The 17,038-nt window shown below is 40.3% G+C and overlaps 1 pseudogene; it reads left to right on the top strand.

The window, feature by feature from the left end:
* Positions 1-283: 283 nt before the first annotated feature.
* LOC116741922 overlaps positions 284-17,038 on the top strand; it is a 112,828-nt pseudogene continuing 96,073 nt past the window's right edge.

Raw genomic sequence — 17,038 nt, 5'->3', positions numbered from 1 at the left:
CAAGAGGCAAGACCGGGAAAAGGCTCAGATAACAAGGACCACCTGACGAAACAGAACAGGATGCTCAATCCAGTTCAGGAAAAGGCACTGTGGATGCCCAAGTACATGGGCATGACTGCTGACTTGACCTCTTCCAATCAGAGCTAGTTTCTCTGAAGTGGGCTGGGGAGACCTGTGAGCTGCTGGAAAGACCAGGAAACATTCATTGCCTGCCTCCCGCCCCCCTCCCCACCACTCTGCTTGTGAGGTGAACCTTGGGTGATTCTTTATTGACTGAGATTCCATGGGCTCTCCTCCCAGTATCAGCACAGAATACCAGTTGCCCAGCGACCTGGTAAGTACCCATTGGGAATCCCTTGTGCTTTTAGGTCTCACCCAGTGGGAAGTCTGAAAACTCCTCCTTTACAAGCAAAAGGAAGAAAAAGAAGACCCACACACACACTCCTCAGACAGCTGTGCCACTGCCTAACGGACCAAGTTGGTCAGGAACTAATATGGCCAAGCTGCTCTGGCCTGGAGGCAGTCTCATCTCACCACCTGTGGGATGTTCTGACTGAGGAGGGGCTGTCTCAAGAACGGGCTGTTATGAATTCAAGGGGGACCCCCAGTTATACCAGAGTCCACGCCATTTGAACACCTCCTATTTTGATCTTTTGAGGAATCCATTAGGAGTTTGGCGCTGGTTCCAAATTTCCTGAACTGGAAATCTTATTTGGGTTAAATCTTGTGACATTTGCAAGCCAACAAATTATTCCAGCCACCCCCTCGGTAGATGAAAACAAACCCAAAACAACCTCTAAGGTATGGGTAACCAAATATCTACCATAAGGAAAGATAGCCCATTAGGGTATATCCTCCAGAACTGGAAGCTTTTCGGGTATCACTCCTTGATCCCCAAACATTGAATCTTCCTATGGAATACAGCCTGGCCTCTCTACCATCTGGGAAATGGGAAAAGTTGGCCTGCCAATGGGTCTCTAAATTACAACACCATTTTACAATTGGGCCTGCTATGCCAGAGACAAAAGAAATGGGGTGAAATTCAGAAAAAGAACTCCCTTTGAGGCAGGTCCCCAATGGAGAAGGAGGGCTCGTCCAGGTATACAACCCCTTTACCACTTCTGATCTGTGTAACTGGAAAAGTCATGGTAAAGGGTTGAGGAAAGATCCAGATTAGGAGAATCTCTGAGACCCATGACCCCACCTGGGCTGACATCCAGAGCCTCCTCAATGTACCCCTACCAGAGAAAGAAAAGGCCATGGTCTTTTCAAAAGCCGGAGAGGAAGCAAACAAAGAGAACAGAAACGATTCAGGTCCTGCTATGTTCAGATTGGGGAATCAAGAGGTCTCAGATAACAAACTTACCAGGGACCACTGAGACAATGGAGAATGGAGTGCAAGACAGAGGCTGACCCGTTATAAAAATATGATCCTAAAGAGAATCCAGGCAGCAGGAAAGAAACCTGTCAACTGGGATAAGATAAGGAAAATCAATCAGGAGTCAAAAGAAAACCCTTCACAGTCCTAGAGAGCCTTAGGGACTGCCTCTGAATTTATACTACCATTGCCCCTGAGTCCTTGGAAGGGAATGCAACCCTCAGGTTGTATTTCATTTCCCAAAGTGCTCCTGACATTAGACACAGACTTCAGAAACTGGAAATAGAACCAGATACCTCCTACCTCTTACCTGGTCGAGGTTGCCTACCAGGTGTTTAATAACTGAGATATAGAGGAGGAAAAGTTAGAGGATGAAAAGGCCCAGAAGCATGCCCACCCACTGGCTGTTGCCCTCCAATGTCAACTGGTTGGCATAGGAATCTGGACTAACTGCCTATGGAGATTCTCAACTCTGGAGAGTGACCCCTAGCCCCCATCGAGGGATAGCAAGCCAAGGAAATTAGGACCCAGTCAGTGTGCCATATGTAAACAAGAGGGACACTGGAAGAGAGAATTCCCTACTGCTCCCAAAGGGAGATGGAAATGGCAGTTCCTGGCCACTCCCCTGGAAGGCGGATGGCCCAAATAGATTAAAATTATGGGGTCAGCGGGTTCCTAAGCTGGCACTCCAATGGACCCCAGAGGAGTCCAGCTGATGCTGGACATAGGGGCACAGCCTATCAAATTCTTAGTCAACACTTAGTGCCACTTACTTAGTTCTAAACACCAGATCAGGCAAACTTGGTCGCAAGAGCTGTAAAAGTATGGGAGTAACAGGGAAGGCCCAAGAGCAGGCATTCACAGAGCCAATAGAATGTAAACTGGGTGAACACAAGCTCACCCATTCCTTCCTGTATGTCCCTGAATGCCCTATGCCCCTGCTAGCAAGAGATATCTTATGTATATTGGGGGCTACTATCCACCTAATGGGAGACAAACTGGAGATTGGCGTCCCCTGGACAAAGGCACAAGATGACAATGTTAATGACTGAGGACAAATCTCCTGGGACAGAACAAGTCGACCTCTCTGGAGTAAATCCCAAGGTCTGGGCCTGGGGACGGATAGAGTAAGTGACAGTCCATCTAAATCCCGGCTACACATGGCCCAATAGAAAACAGTACTCTCTCTTGGGAGGCCTTGTTGGGCACTGCCCCTGCCATACAGAGCCTTACTGACCAGGGTCCTATTAGACCATGCCAGTCAGCTTGCAATACTCCCATTCTCCCCATAAAGAAACCTAATGGGGAGTACCATATGGTACAGGACCTCAGGGCAGTCAATAAAGCCACAGAGGATATACATCCACTAGTCTCTAATCCCTACACCTTACTGGCCATTCTACCATCCATTAGAACCGGATATTCTGTATTAGATTTAAAATATGCCTTCTTCTGTATTCCATTAGCCCCAGAGTCAGAAGAAGTTTTTGCTTTTGAGTGGCAGGACTCAACATACAACAAAAACAATTCTGCTGGGTAGTCCTGCCCCAAAAGTTCAAAAATTCCCCCGCCATCTTTGGGAAAACTTTAGCTAAAGACCTAAAAGATCTACATCTGGAGAAGGGAATCCTCCTCCAGTATGCAGGTGACATTCTGATTGCCAGCCCTACTAAGGAGACCTCTGACTTAAAATACTGTAACTACCCTGAATCACCCAGCCAATAAAGGACATAAGGTGTCCAAGATAAAGGCTCAAATATCACAAACTAGGGTTATCTACCTAGGTTTCATTCTCACAGAAGGTCAGAGAAGCCTACCCCAGGGAAGAAAAGAAGCTGTTTGTAGCCTTGTCCCTCCTAAAAATAGAAGACAGCTTAGGGGTTTCCAGGCTTTGCCACATCTGGATCCCTAACTAGGGATAGCTAGGCCTCTATATGAAAACTGGAAAGGAAAGGATGATGATCCATTTGAATGGAATCCAGAATGTGTAGGGGCCTTTCAATAATTAAAAGAGCAATTACTTCAGCCCCCTGCCCTGGCCCTCCCAGATTTGGCTAAACCCTTTGACTTTTACATTCATGAGAGAAGGGGAATTGCCCTTGGAGTATTAGCTTACTTGGGTGGTAGCTTATCTTTCTAAACAATTTGATCAAACTGCTAAGGGATGGCCTCCTTGCCTACGGGCATTGCAGCTGCTGCAACTCTGCTAAAGGAGGCTGAGAGGTTAACCTTTGGTCAGCCAATCCCTTATGAACTCTATGCTAGGTTCAGGCTTTAGCAAGTTCTAAGGAAACAGAAAGGCTATCCCCCAGAAGTTGATTCAAGTTCAGGCTATGCTTTTAGACAACCCAGTGGCTACCATAAAACCTGTCACGTGCTAAATCCTGCCACCCTGCTACCCACAGAAACAGGACCCTGGAGCATGATCGTATAGAAACCATAGACATGATCTATTCCAGTCGCCCCAACCTAGGAAGTGAGCCTCTCCCAAACATCACAGAGGAATGGTTCACAGATGGAAGCAGTTTCATTACAGAGGGAAAAGCCTGGTGGAATACGCAGGAACCTCCCAGACCCAAGTCATAGAAGCAAGATGCCTACCCCCAGGGACTTCTGCCCAAAAGTTGGAGCTGATATGCTCACCTGAGCCTTAGAGCTTGAGCCAGGGAAGACCTTAAATGTTATGCTTACTGTGGAGAATAAACAGGTAAAACATGGCTTAAGCATATTGAAGCTCTTAGAAGCAGCACAGCTTCTAAAAAGGTGGCAGTGATTCATTGTAGGGGGTCACCGAAAGGGGGATGCAGAGATAATAAAGAGAAACAACAAAGTGGACACAACTGCCGAAAGGGTGGCTCTAGAACCAGTAACTTGGCAACTACTCCTCATGCCTTGAAGACCAGTCCCATCCAATTATTCCCCAATCTACACCAAGGAAGAATTAGACAAATCTCCAAAACGTGGCTTTAAGAGAGATCTAGGAGGCCATGGGTGGCTAGTTAATGAACATGGGCAATACTTCTTTCCCCCACCTGCAGCTTGTCAAGCCATCAGGGAGGCTCATCAAGGAACTCACTACAGGAGGGAAGACCTATATAACTGGTTAGTTGAGGTCATGTTAGCTCCTGGCATGAAAAGTAACAACCCCAACATAAGAGGCCCCCCGATAAGGCCTATTCAGACCAGAGGGACATATCCTGAGAGGACTGGCAGATTGATTTCACTGTCACATCGAGAGCATTGGGCAATATCAGGTATCTTTTGGTGCTAGCAGCCACATTTTCTGGGTGGATAGAAGCATTCCCCACTAGAACTGAAACAGCAGCTGAAGTGGCTAAAGCATTACTAAAAGAAATAATCCCCAGGTTTGGGCTCCTAGGATCCCTAGAAAGAGATAATGGTCCATCATTTGTGTCTCAAGTGACTAAGTGGCTAATGAGTGCCCTGGCATAAAATGGACTTTGCATTCAGCCTGGAAACCTCAATCATCAGGGAAAGTAGAGAGATCCAGTCAGACTGTGAAATAGGCCTTACCCAAGCTATGACAGGAAACTCAAGAAAATTGGATTCTGTTACTTCTGATTGCCCTGCTCCACATCCAGTTAGCCCCAAGGGGTTAAAGCTAAGTGCTTTTCAACTCATGTATGGTAGACTCATTCCCAAGCCTGAAAGAAGGGACACCTTAACCCCCCTTGAAATGGAACAACTCAGTATGCTCTTCAAGTAGGAGAAACCATGAAAGCTCTCATGGAATATGGTAACAGGGTGCTGGCATGCACTAACTTGGCCTTATATCCCCTCCAGCAAGGAGACTGGGTGAACCTAAAACCCTGGAAAACCAGTGGCCTGCAAGACCAGCCCACTGCTAAGTGGAGCAGACTCGACTTGCGATCCTAACCACCCACTCTGCCCCCAAAGCTGCAGCGGGTCACTCTGTGGGTGCTTCACACTTGAGTGAAGAGCATCCCAACCTCCGGAAGACAACCTGGGGCAACAAACCCCCTTGACTACTCTCTCTGCCCTGAAGCTTCTCTTCTAAAAAAACAACAAAAGTGTGACCAGGGAGATTCTGGCCAGGGCAGTGAGCCTCCACATCAGGGCACACTTTCGCCTACAGACAAAAGACCTAGAAACCTGCATTTTTAGCAAAAATTTGACATGTGACCACTATTCTCCTGCTAATATCTGGTCCATGAATCTTAAATTATCTGGTGTCCTTTGTCTCCAGAAGGTTAGAGAAATGGTGGTCGCTCAGCAATAGTCAGGGCTGAGACCCGATGATAATCAAACACATGTAAAGGCAGCTGGGGGAAGTTCCACTCTACCCACGGCTATAACACCCCAAATCAGCAGAAAGCAGTTTCAGAAGACAGACCAGTGCCCCTCAGCTCCTCTCAAGGATGACGAGCAGGACAAGAGACCAAGGAGGTAAAGCCCATTAATAATTCCTGGGGAATAAAAATAGAATCTCGGTAATAACATAAAGTCTAACCTTTTTTTTTTCCTTTTCCTTTTCGCTTCATCTAGATTCACTTGCTCCTAGGGTGCCACACAGGCTTTGTCTCGGCGCTTCAGTCCAGAGTTCTTAGTCTAAAATGGCTGCACCGACACAGCTCCGGCGCTGCGTCGAGACGTGCTGCGTTGCACACTGGGAGCCGAGGATCCGGAGCCTTGAGCAGCGTAGGTGCGCCCCAGCACCAGGAGAACTCGGCCCCGCCGGGAACTCCGCCCCGCCCCGCCCCGCCCCGCCCCGCGGGCAAGAACCCTGTAAAGCAGCCCTGCCCACAGCCTTTCAAGGACAGTCTGGCCTCAAGAGGTCAAACTCAAACCTCTCTCTTTTTTTAAAATAATTTTTATTGGAGTAGCTTTACAATGTGTTAGTTTCACGTATACAGCAAAGTGAATCAGTTATACACACGTACATATATCCACTCTTTTTTAGATTCTTTTCCCCATATAGGTCATTACAGAGTATTGAGCGGAGTTCCCTGTGTTACACAGTAGGCCCTAATTAGTTATCTATTTTATGTATAGTAGTGTGTATATCTCAATTCCAATCTCCCAATTTATCCCTCCCCCGACATTCCTAACCCTAAGGCTCTCTCCGTTCTTTAATCAAAGAATAAAACTTCCCTTTGCTTCTGAACTGAACTCCATCTCATTCTATTGGGTCAAATGACACCAAGCAGGAGGACCCTTGTTGGGGAAGAGTTGGTAACAAAAAGAGTGTGACTTCTAATACCTCTCTTCAGGATAGCTACATGATTTTATGGGGCTCTATGCATCATGAAAATGCAGCATCGTTTGTTTTAAAGAGATTTAGAAATTCAAAATAATAGTAGAACATTAACACTGGGCCCTTCTAATCATGGGGTCCTCTGCAATTGCATAGGTCACTCATCCATGAAATGGCCTTGGCTTCCCATCCTTTACGTGTAAATTGTGGAATTCATTAATCAGGAGATGGGGTTTCTTTCTTTTTTTTTTTTTAACTTTTTATTTTATATGGGAGTATAGCTGATTAACAATGTTGTGATAGTTTCAGGTATACAGCAAAGGGACTCAGCCATATGTATACATGTATCCATTCTCCCCCAGACTCCAGGAGATGGGGTTTCTAATGCAGCCACAAAAAGAAATCTTGACCTTTTCACTTGTCAGTCAAGTGTGCTCTTGACCCCAAGAGAGTCTGAAGAGACCTAGGCCTTGTCTGGGTCTTGATCCAGGTTTGTATAATTCAAGGAAGCGAGAGTAAGAGGAGAGCCTCTTCTATGTTTAGAAAAGCAAATCACAGAGAACCAAGAAGGGCTTACTCCACAGGCTCATAAGACCTCTTTCTCTTTCTGACCAAGCAAAATAGTCCCTTGGGCAGATCTGAGTGATGGAAGAGCAGCAGCTATCTTCTCAATGCTTCAAAAAAATAGTTCCTGCTTTGGGGCTGCACAGTGTGTGCTATCAGGAGAGAAATATCCCTTTTGTGTATTTACAGATTTTTGTCCACTTACCACATTGGTTTTACCAAAGATTGGGCATTTGGTAGTACAATTCTTCCTTGCCAGGTGTGGGACACAGGAGAGACTCAGCTCCAGGACTGCTGGGGTTCAAGTGTTGGTGTAGAAGTTAGAGAATGATGTTTATTCACTCCTCTCTTCTCTCCAAATTTTCAGTCAACTGAGTAATTTCAGTAAGAATCAATAGGAATCAAAACGTCAGTGATTTTGAACATTTCTATAAATGCTGAATTGAAGGACTTGGTTTGGACTGGAGATTAAAATCAAGTTTAATATTATTTTCCTCAAAAATTAACTTTGTGCTTGCATGTGGCAAGATTTGGTTCTTCATAGCAGACATTTCTCAACGAGCCATATGGAAGGTACTATCATCTCAGACTCTTGTGTCCCCAAAAGGGCCAAAGAAACCAAGAGATGTGTGATTTTAACAAAGAGAAATATGAACAGAGGTGTGGCTGACAAACTATGTCCCTATTACTGACACATCCAATGAATAACGAATGGAAGAGGTAAGGCTTTGTTCCCATTAAAAGGATGAAGTTCCAATTTTATGGGATGGTAGGAATCTGGGGAGAAAGAAAAAATATCTGCTGAGTACAGAGTGGCTCTATCATTTAGCTTAAGCCACATAGCCAAGCATCTGTGTCCTACAAAAAAAGGAGACTCGCCTTGCCTTGCCTTTCTTTTCCTGCCCTTCCCTTTCCCTCCCCTCCCCTTTTCCTTTTCCTTCCCTTCCACTTCCCTTCCAATTCCCTTCCCCTCCCCTGCCCTCCCTCCCTTCCCCTCCCCTCCTTCCCCTTCTCTTCCCTTCCCCTCCCCTCCCCTCCCTTCCCTTCCCTCCTTTACCTTCCCTTTCTTCCCCTCCCTTCTCCTCCCTTCCCCTCTCCTCCCTTCCTTTCCCTTCCCTCCCTTTCCCTTCCCTTCCTTTTCTCCTCCCTTCCCCTCCCCTCTTTCTCCTTTCCTCTCCCCTCCCCCTCCCTTCCCTTCCCCTCCTTTCCCTTCCTTTCTTTCCTTTCCCTTCCCCTTCCCTTCCCTTTCTTTATTTCAGCTTTGCCATTGTAGCATGAAAGTAGAGCCTATAGATAATATGTAAACAAATGACGCATTATTTAAATAACAGACTGCAGGCCAGGGTTTGCTGATCCCTGTTCTAGAGCTATCACAATGACTCAATTTAATCAAAATTTTCTTAGAATTTACAATAGAATTGTGAATTTTCTTCACATTCTGTCGGTTTATTTTTTATCATGAAAAACATTATCAAATAATAAAACTGTCATAAATTTTAAAGACTTTTTTTGGAAAGATATTTGATGCAGGGTATTTTTTAAAGAATTACCAAAATATGGGGGTAAAGGAAACAACCAAAATCTAGATTTTCATCATGCCAGGCATTTTGGCTGAGAAACCATTTAGAAAATGACTTTAGCAGAGAAGTTGGTATAATGAATTAATACATTTACACTAAGAGCAATAGTTTCATGACTAAACTGTTATTTCTCTTGCCATTTGCAAAACTTGCCATTTGCAAAACTTGCTTAGGGCTTCTTTTTTGACGCAAATGGAAAAAGGATTTACCTCCATGGCTCCCACTGACATTAATGGAACCCTTTCATCTATTTTGCCATACTCTGCTTAGAAATTTACATTTTAAGGCTTATATTTACAACTCTAAGTATGTGCTGTGTGCTTGCCTTAGGGGGGAAAAGAAAATCAGACATAAACTGAATTTGCTAACTCTCTGATTATCATTAAAATAATTTCTGTGAAAATTTGATGTATTAATTTCTTCTTCAGAGCCTACAATTCCAGGACATAGTTTCTCTTATTTAGACTTCCTTCTTCAAAGTCAAATGAAAGAAAGTTGAGTCAAATTCTCTTTTGGTTCTAATCCCTCAAGAAGAAATACTACTTCTTCCATTTAAAGAATAAGAAGCGTACAAAATTTAAGATACCCTCAGGTTTTAGATAAATTAATTTCTTTAATATGTCAATTATAACAAATGTGTGTCAGGAATATCTTGAAATATAAGTATTTTAAATCCAAAACTGCACTTTTAAATTAAATTTCTGAATCCATATCAAATCAGCAACATTAGCACAAATTCAAATTCAGTAGGTATTATAAGTTGAGACCTTATAAGTGAATAAACAAAAATCTACACCTCTGAAGTAATACATACAATACCATTGAAATTGTGCCTACTTAAGAATATTGATTAAGTTGGGGAAAAGTAGCCATGGTAGATTGTTGTTATTGATCAAATATTTATCCCCTTTCGTTTGAAAGCATCATACCTACCCATTGACATGTCTTTTTTTTTTTCTGCAGTTCGCGGGCCTCTCACTGTTGTGGCCTCTCCCATTGCGGAGCACAGGCTCCGGACGCGCAGGCTCAGTGGCCATGGCTCACGGGTCCAGCCGCTCTGCGGCATGTGGGATCTTCCCGGACCGGGGCACGAACCCGTGTCCCCTGCGTCGGCAGGCAGACTCTCAACCACTGCGCCACCAGGGAAGCCCTGAAATGTCTTTTGTAGTGCCTCTTTAGGAAGTGGTATACCTCTTTACCCAACTGATATTGGGCTTAGTCACATGGTTTATGTTGGCCAATAGTCATGAACACATGTGACATACACAACATTTAAGTAGAAGCATTAAAAGCTACTATGTTTCCATCATCTGCCTTGCACTTTTCCTATGCTACAAAATCAGCATGTACAGTATCAAGGGTGCTGGATTTGCAAATCATATCTACAACCAATCCATAAAATATGACATATTATATGGGTGAGAAATAAACTGTCTTACTAGACACTGAAAATATGAGGTTATTTGTTGCTGAGGCGTTACACAAAAAGACTTATCATATTATCATTTTAATAGGTAAGATATTTCAGTGGCATAAGTTACTGAAATCATATAAACTAAAGAAGAGAAATTATTAATAGTATTAATAATAACGGCCACTTACTGTCTATTCGTATTTGTTTATTCTAGGATGTTCCTAGGATCAGATAGAGGACACCCATATTGCTCAACACTCAGTATTCCCTGTAATAAGTGAAAAATCGCAATTTTTTCCTACCAGAATTGTACAGGAATTTTTATCTTTGAAAATGTGTCTCACTTGGCTTAAAATAGTGCCTTAGATTGGTAGCTATCCTGATCTACAACTGTCCTTCCAGAAAGGAAAGTATTTTATAACAATATAAAAATGTCAACATTTATCATAAAAGAAACATATTCCCCTATGTGGATTGTTCTTATTTTGTACTTATAAAATGATAGTTATAAACTCTCAATTTTATAACATAGGCCTTAGATAATCCACTTTTTCTATCCTATTTAAAGATGAAGATATGGGAGTTAGGCAGTTAAATGACTTGCCTAAGATTAAGAGTGCCAGGCCTAGACATACATCTTCAAATCACTTTTCAATCATGTTCATGTGTAATTCTTTATTGCCATTAGTAATTTTGTTTCCAATTATTTTTTAAAGTTTTTAAAATATTTATTTACTTGAGAACACTTAAGAGTAGATTTACCCTCTTAGATTTTTAAGTGTATAATATAGTATTGTTATCTATAGGCACAGCATTATACAACAGATCTCACTTGTTCAACTGAAATTTAATTCACATTGATTAACAACTCCCATTTCTCCTTATCCCCAGTCCCTACCAAGAAGCATTCTATTATTTGCTTCAATGGGTTTGACTACTTTAAATGCCACATAAGTGGAATCCGCAGTATTTGTCCTTCTGTGACTCCCTATTTTACTTAGAATAATACCCTTAAGTTTCATCCATGTTGTTTTATAGCTGACTGAGGTCAAGTAGTTTTTTCCCCATTTTATTCTGGGAATTTTATGGTTTCAAGTCTTAAGTTTGCCTTTTATTCATTCTGAGTTGATGTTTGTGTATGATATAAGGTACGGGTCTAATTTTATTCTTTTGCACCTGGGTATACAGTTTTCCCATTATCATTTATTGAAAAGACTATCTATTCCCCATTTTGTATTTCTGACATGCTTGTCAAAAATTAGTTGACTGTATACTTATGGGTTTATTTCTGAGCTGTTTAGTGTGTTCCTTTGGCCTATATGTCTATAATATTATCATACTGTTTGGATTACTATAGCTTTGTGATATAATTTGAAATTAGGAAGTGTGATGTTTCCAGCTTTGTTTTTCTTTCTCAGGATTGCTTTGGATATCTGAGGTCTTTTGTGGTTCCATATGAATTTTAGGATTTTTCTATTTCTGTGAAAAAATGCCATTAGAATTTTGATAGGAATTGTTTTGAATCTGTAAATCACTTTGGGTATTAGAAATATTTTAACAATATTAATTCTTCCAATCCACAAACAAGGAGGTATCTTTTCATTTATTTGTGTCTTCTTCAATTTCCTTCATTAAAGTTTTGTAGTTTTCAGTGTATGGATCTTTTACCTTCTTGGGTAAATTCATTCCTAAATAATTTATTCTTTTTTATGCTATTGTAAATGGAATTGTTTTCTTAATTTTTTTTTTTTAGATAAAGGAAATAGTTACCAGGGAGATCAATATCCTTAAATAAATACAAAGTAATCAAGAGAAAAGTATTGAGGGACAGGGAATAGAAAGGAAAAGACTGATAAAAAGGAAGATGAGAGAGCACTAAGGCAAACCTCACTTATTTTAACACATCACTTAGGGGTGAACTACCTTAATAATAATAATCATACCAACAATTTATGCATCAGGTATTGTTACAATGACTTTACACCTCTATTAACCCACCTAACTGTGCACCGTTATTAACACAATATTATTCATGGTAAAAATAAGAATGAAAAATTTAAATACATTTAATAAATGTTAAATTTTTATACACTTAATAAGCTTTAGAAAGAAGTATCAAAATTGAATTTGTCTAAGACTCTGTAGGTCTTAATGATGAAATTACTGAACTAAATTCCTTCCTTATAAATGCCAGGGAGAAAAGTCCTTCAAATAATACACTTATGGAAGCATATCTAAGCCATAAAGCTACTAGACTGTTTTCTCTGCCTCCTTGTCCCTCTCTTATTTTCTATTTTACTTAATTTAAGGTAAATTATCAACACATTTCCACTCAAATAAACATATTCTTTTTTAATGTCAAGAGGGCAAGTGAGAAGTTTAATAAGTGAATTACAGCTATGTACTTACTTTCAATCCATGGCTAATTTTAAACTATCTACATTTTTTTCTTACAAACTTTAGCTGAACAACTACATAAAGATTCTTTAGATTAAGGATACTTCTAAGCTAGTTGGTGTGTGAAAGCTGTATGAGCAACACAAGTTCACATGTACTGTCACCTAACTTCATATGTCTGGAGACAATCATACATGTAAACAAGCAGTTTGACAAAGAGACCACAGGAATTGCAGAAAGAAAGCTATGAATTACTCTATTGTTCATAACCACTGTCTGTAACTACATCTCCATGACATTTTCTTGAGTAAAGAAAAGTCTCTTACAGACATGAGCTTTTATAAATCCATTAAAATATCTTGCAAGCCGCTGCCTCCATTTTCCAAATACTTTCTCCGTATTCCTGGGGGCTTGAGGTATATTTTTCACCTGACTTCCAGGTGCCTTAAATAATTTCGGACATTTTCAAATGCAAAGATCAAGCTTTAACTTTCATTTTATAATTCAGATATAACTTTACAGCTTTATTTTCTTTAAAAGAAAAACGTATTTCTTTGTTCAAATGGCCCGTGAATGATAACTATGTAAGATAACTATCTTGCACATGATCTGGATTTGCATGGTTATATCTCTGCAGCTTGGCATGTATGTTTACATTTCACCATCACTGCCTTTTGAACAAATGTCTCTGATTAGTATAGCTAGGTACACAGATGACGGACTACATGGTGGAGGTGAAAAGGAGAACATTATTTTTTCACAATGTACTTAGAACATGTTACATTATCTCTTATTGTTCTACTCTTAAATTTTGCTAACTCATTGAGCGGCATTTTTACCAGAGGAACATATCAGTCCCCAAACTTTCAGTCTGGTTATCCTGCTGAGACACAATTTTACGCACACTATTTACAGTGTGGTACATTTTAAGATTGATATGTTCCTTTAGGAAAAAAAAAATCCACCTTCCACCGTAGTTTAAAATGCAAAACTGGATCGAAACTGTGTGTTACTTTTACATACTCATGTATGAAAACAATTGTCTACCAAAAGTATAAAATGGATGGATAGTCTATGTGTTAAAGCATAGAAATGCATATTCAGTGTTTAAGGGGTCTAATTTACTCTTGTTTTAGAAAATCACTAAGCAAAAAGTGTCAATTGAAATGCTCACCTAAATGGTAGCAGACGGAAGGTTGGTATACATTCGTTTTATGGCTTTGTAATGTTTAAAACATAAACCTTTGCAAATCCCTATGTTCTTTTTGACATGGGCTATTGAAAATTATATATAATTCATTATCCTTAGTTTAGGCACAATTGTAATTCTATGCAATGATGTTAGTGTAAAGTAAGCCTAATTTCAACATCTAAATGTATATGTTATATTATTGTTTTATTGAGGTAAAATTTATATACCATAAAATTTTTCCATTTTAAAAATATAGCTCACACACTTTTAGATTAGGGACGTTTTCTGTTGGCTATTTTTTTTTTTTTTTTTGCCATGTATGTAGAAAACTTTCTTGTTTCTTTGGGTATCATGTAATTGTTTTTTTGGAAAACTGGACATTTTTGTAATATATTTTAACAATTCTAGTGTCAGATCCCTTCCTCCAAGGTTTGTTCTCAGATAAATTTATTAAAATAAATAAATATTTATTTTTGTTGTTGTTATTTTTCTTGTTACTTCTGTTTGTTTAGCCACTCTTCTGTATGAATTCTGTATATTGTGCATTGTCTGTGGTACACAGCATGGAGTTTTCCTTTTTTTTTTTAATATTTGCATTAAAAAAATTTTTAAGCCTGGCTTCCTGGGTTCATTGGGTCACTATAATTTAGTGGTCATTCATTAATTGGTCAGGAAATTTCCTTAAAAGCCTTGATTTCCATCTTTTGCCAAAGAGTTCTCTGTGTGAAGGCACACCTTTGAACTTCAGGCAGTTTATAAGCCAGCTTTAGCTTTCACTTCTTGCTTGGGTATGGCTCAAGGTCAGCCAGCGGTAAATGACAGTGGTCTTTTCCTATCCCAGTTCTATCCTGGAAATGTGTACAACCTTTTGCCTATGCGTAGCCTTCTAGATCTGCAGGAATACGTTGAAGCTTTGTAAAGTCCCCTGTGATTATCTAATTCATTACTACCTTCTTTTAATGTTTTGGGGGGAATGCTGGGTTTTTGTTTACCACAACAGAAATCACAGCCTTAAACATCCATGATGTTTCAGGGTGATTGCTATACTTTTTAGTAATGCCCAGGAGATAGGGCTTTTTTTCCCTTCCTACTGAAATGAGCTGTGAGTCATGTCAAACAGCCACATATCTTGGAAACGGAGTTCAATGGAAAAATTCACTGCTAATGGGAGGTGGGTCCTATAATTGAGATCCAAAAGAGGTTAGCGCTCCCCATTGGCTGTGAGTCTATCAGTTTTCCAGAGCTACTGCACCTGAGAGATGGGGTAGGAGGGAAACTGAAAGGCCATGGGAATAGACCCAAGTTGAAACACCACAAGCAATGCTCTCTTACAGAGGTTCAGTAATTTTTCTTGAATAAAGGATTTTTCAATTTATTCTGTTTCGTTGGTTAATTTCCTGAATGCTGAAATAGTTAATTTCAGTGTTTCGACAGTAATTTCATTATTTTTCTGGGAGGACAACTTACTCGGGTCCTCATGTTGCCATTCTGGAAGTCCATCTCCTCTGCTGTATTTAATGTCTCTGCTGACTATTGCGAGGAAATTAGTGATTAACCATGGTTTGGAGGGAAGGATACATACTTCTAGGCTTTGATTTTTGCTTCACTCTCAGCTTGTGTAACTTTTTGCTTGTGTTAGAAAGAGAAAGAAACAGAATGAAAAATACCCTTTAAACCTGCAAGGGAAAGATGGCAAATTTCATCGTGGGACCAGCAATTGTTTATGAAACTGAGCTTCCAGGCTATAAACGCTAAATTATGAGAGGTTAGAAATATTTTAGTTTTAAAAGTCTCCCTCGGGGCTTCCCTGGTGGAGAAGAATCCGCCTGCCAATGCAAGGGACACGGGTTCGAGCCCTGGTCCGGGAAGATCCCACACGCCATGGAGCAGCATGTGCAACATGTCAACATAAGCCCGTGCACCACAACTACTGAGCCTGTGCTCTAGAGCTCACGAGCCACAACTACTAAGCCCGTATGCCACAACTACTGAAGCCCGCGCGCCTAGACCCTGTGCTCCGCAACAAGAGAAGCTACCGCAATAAGAAGCCTGCGCACCTCAACAAAGAGTAGCCCCTGCCTGCAGGAGCTAGAGAAAGCCCGCACACAGCGACCAAGACCCGACGCAGCCAAAAATAAATAAATAAATAAACAAATTAATTAATTAATTTTTAAAAAGTTTCCCTTTGTTCTCTTTCCTCTGCATATGTATGGAAATTTTTTTGCATTCTTTCCTGATCTCCTCTGGTTAATTTGTTTGCTTTACAATAAGGTTAAACTCGCTTGCAAATGCAGACCTTGATAACAGAAGTGCTCATTCTGGTACCAAACAATATGAGACAAGAAAAAAGAGATGGGCCAACAAGAAGGGATCATTTGAACTTGGAAAATGTGAGAAAATAAATTGGCCTAGAAATGCAATTGAGCTTACTCTTTCCCATACTTAAGTTTGGTGTAGGAAGTTCTCTGGAATTATAATAGAAAATTAATATCATATTGATGTTATATACATGTTAACATATCATTATGCTTATGTAGACTTAAGTATACTTGAGCCTAATGGTAACAAATTGTATATAGCTCTCATACCATATTGGGGTCTCAATCATTATTTTTTCTCTATTTATAATGTATTGAGGTAAAGAACATTTCTGTATGTTTATAGAACCATTTTTGACACATTTTATTTTCTCAATCAGTGGCAGATAAATAAATTAGGTGGACACCTTCAAACTACTCAATCATGATTCTGATAGAGAATAAACCTTTATTCATTTTGGTTAACATACTTTTAAGGGCACTCAGCAAAATTCCATAATTATGTTACCAAATGGCCAATTTAAACACTATGCGGTCACAAATATACACCTGATGTAGTGTCACATTTCCTCACAGCTTATTTGATTCTCTCTTCCTACAAAGTCATCTAACACTTTGCCTCTGTTGTGCACTTACATGTCCAAGATAATTACATCCACATACTAATTTTAAAGACCATGTGTGTCTTATTTCTCAATGAACCCTAGGACATATGACCCGATGCACACTGAATAATGATTTTCAATTATTGCAGTGGATATGATTATCATATACCTATTTAGATACTGTTAGATACTTCCTCCAATATAATGTAATTTACAGTTGTCCCTGGTATCCTCTGGGACTGGTCCTAGGACCCACCCCACCCCACGACAGATACCAAAATCTGAGGATGCCATTATATAAAATTATGCATAATATTTGCATATAACTTATTCACATTCTCCCCTATACTTTAA

The sequence above is a fragment of the Phocoena sinus genome, chromosome 16, assembly GCF_008692025.1.
Source record: "Phocoena sinus isolate mPhoSin1 chromosome 16, mPhoSin1.pri, whole genome shotgun sequence".
Lineage (NCBI taxonomy): Eukaryota > Metazoa > Chordata > Mammalia > Artiodactyla > Phocoenidae > Phocoena > Phocoena sinus.
Note: the sequence above shows the minus strand (reverse complement) of the source record. Positions and strands in the feature narration are given on the sequence as shown.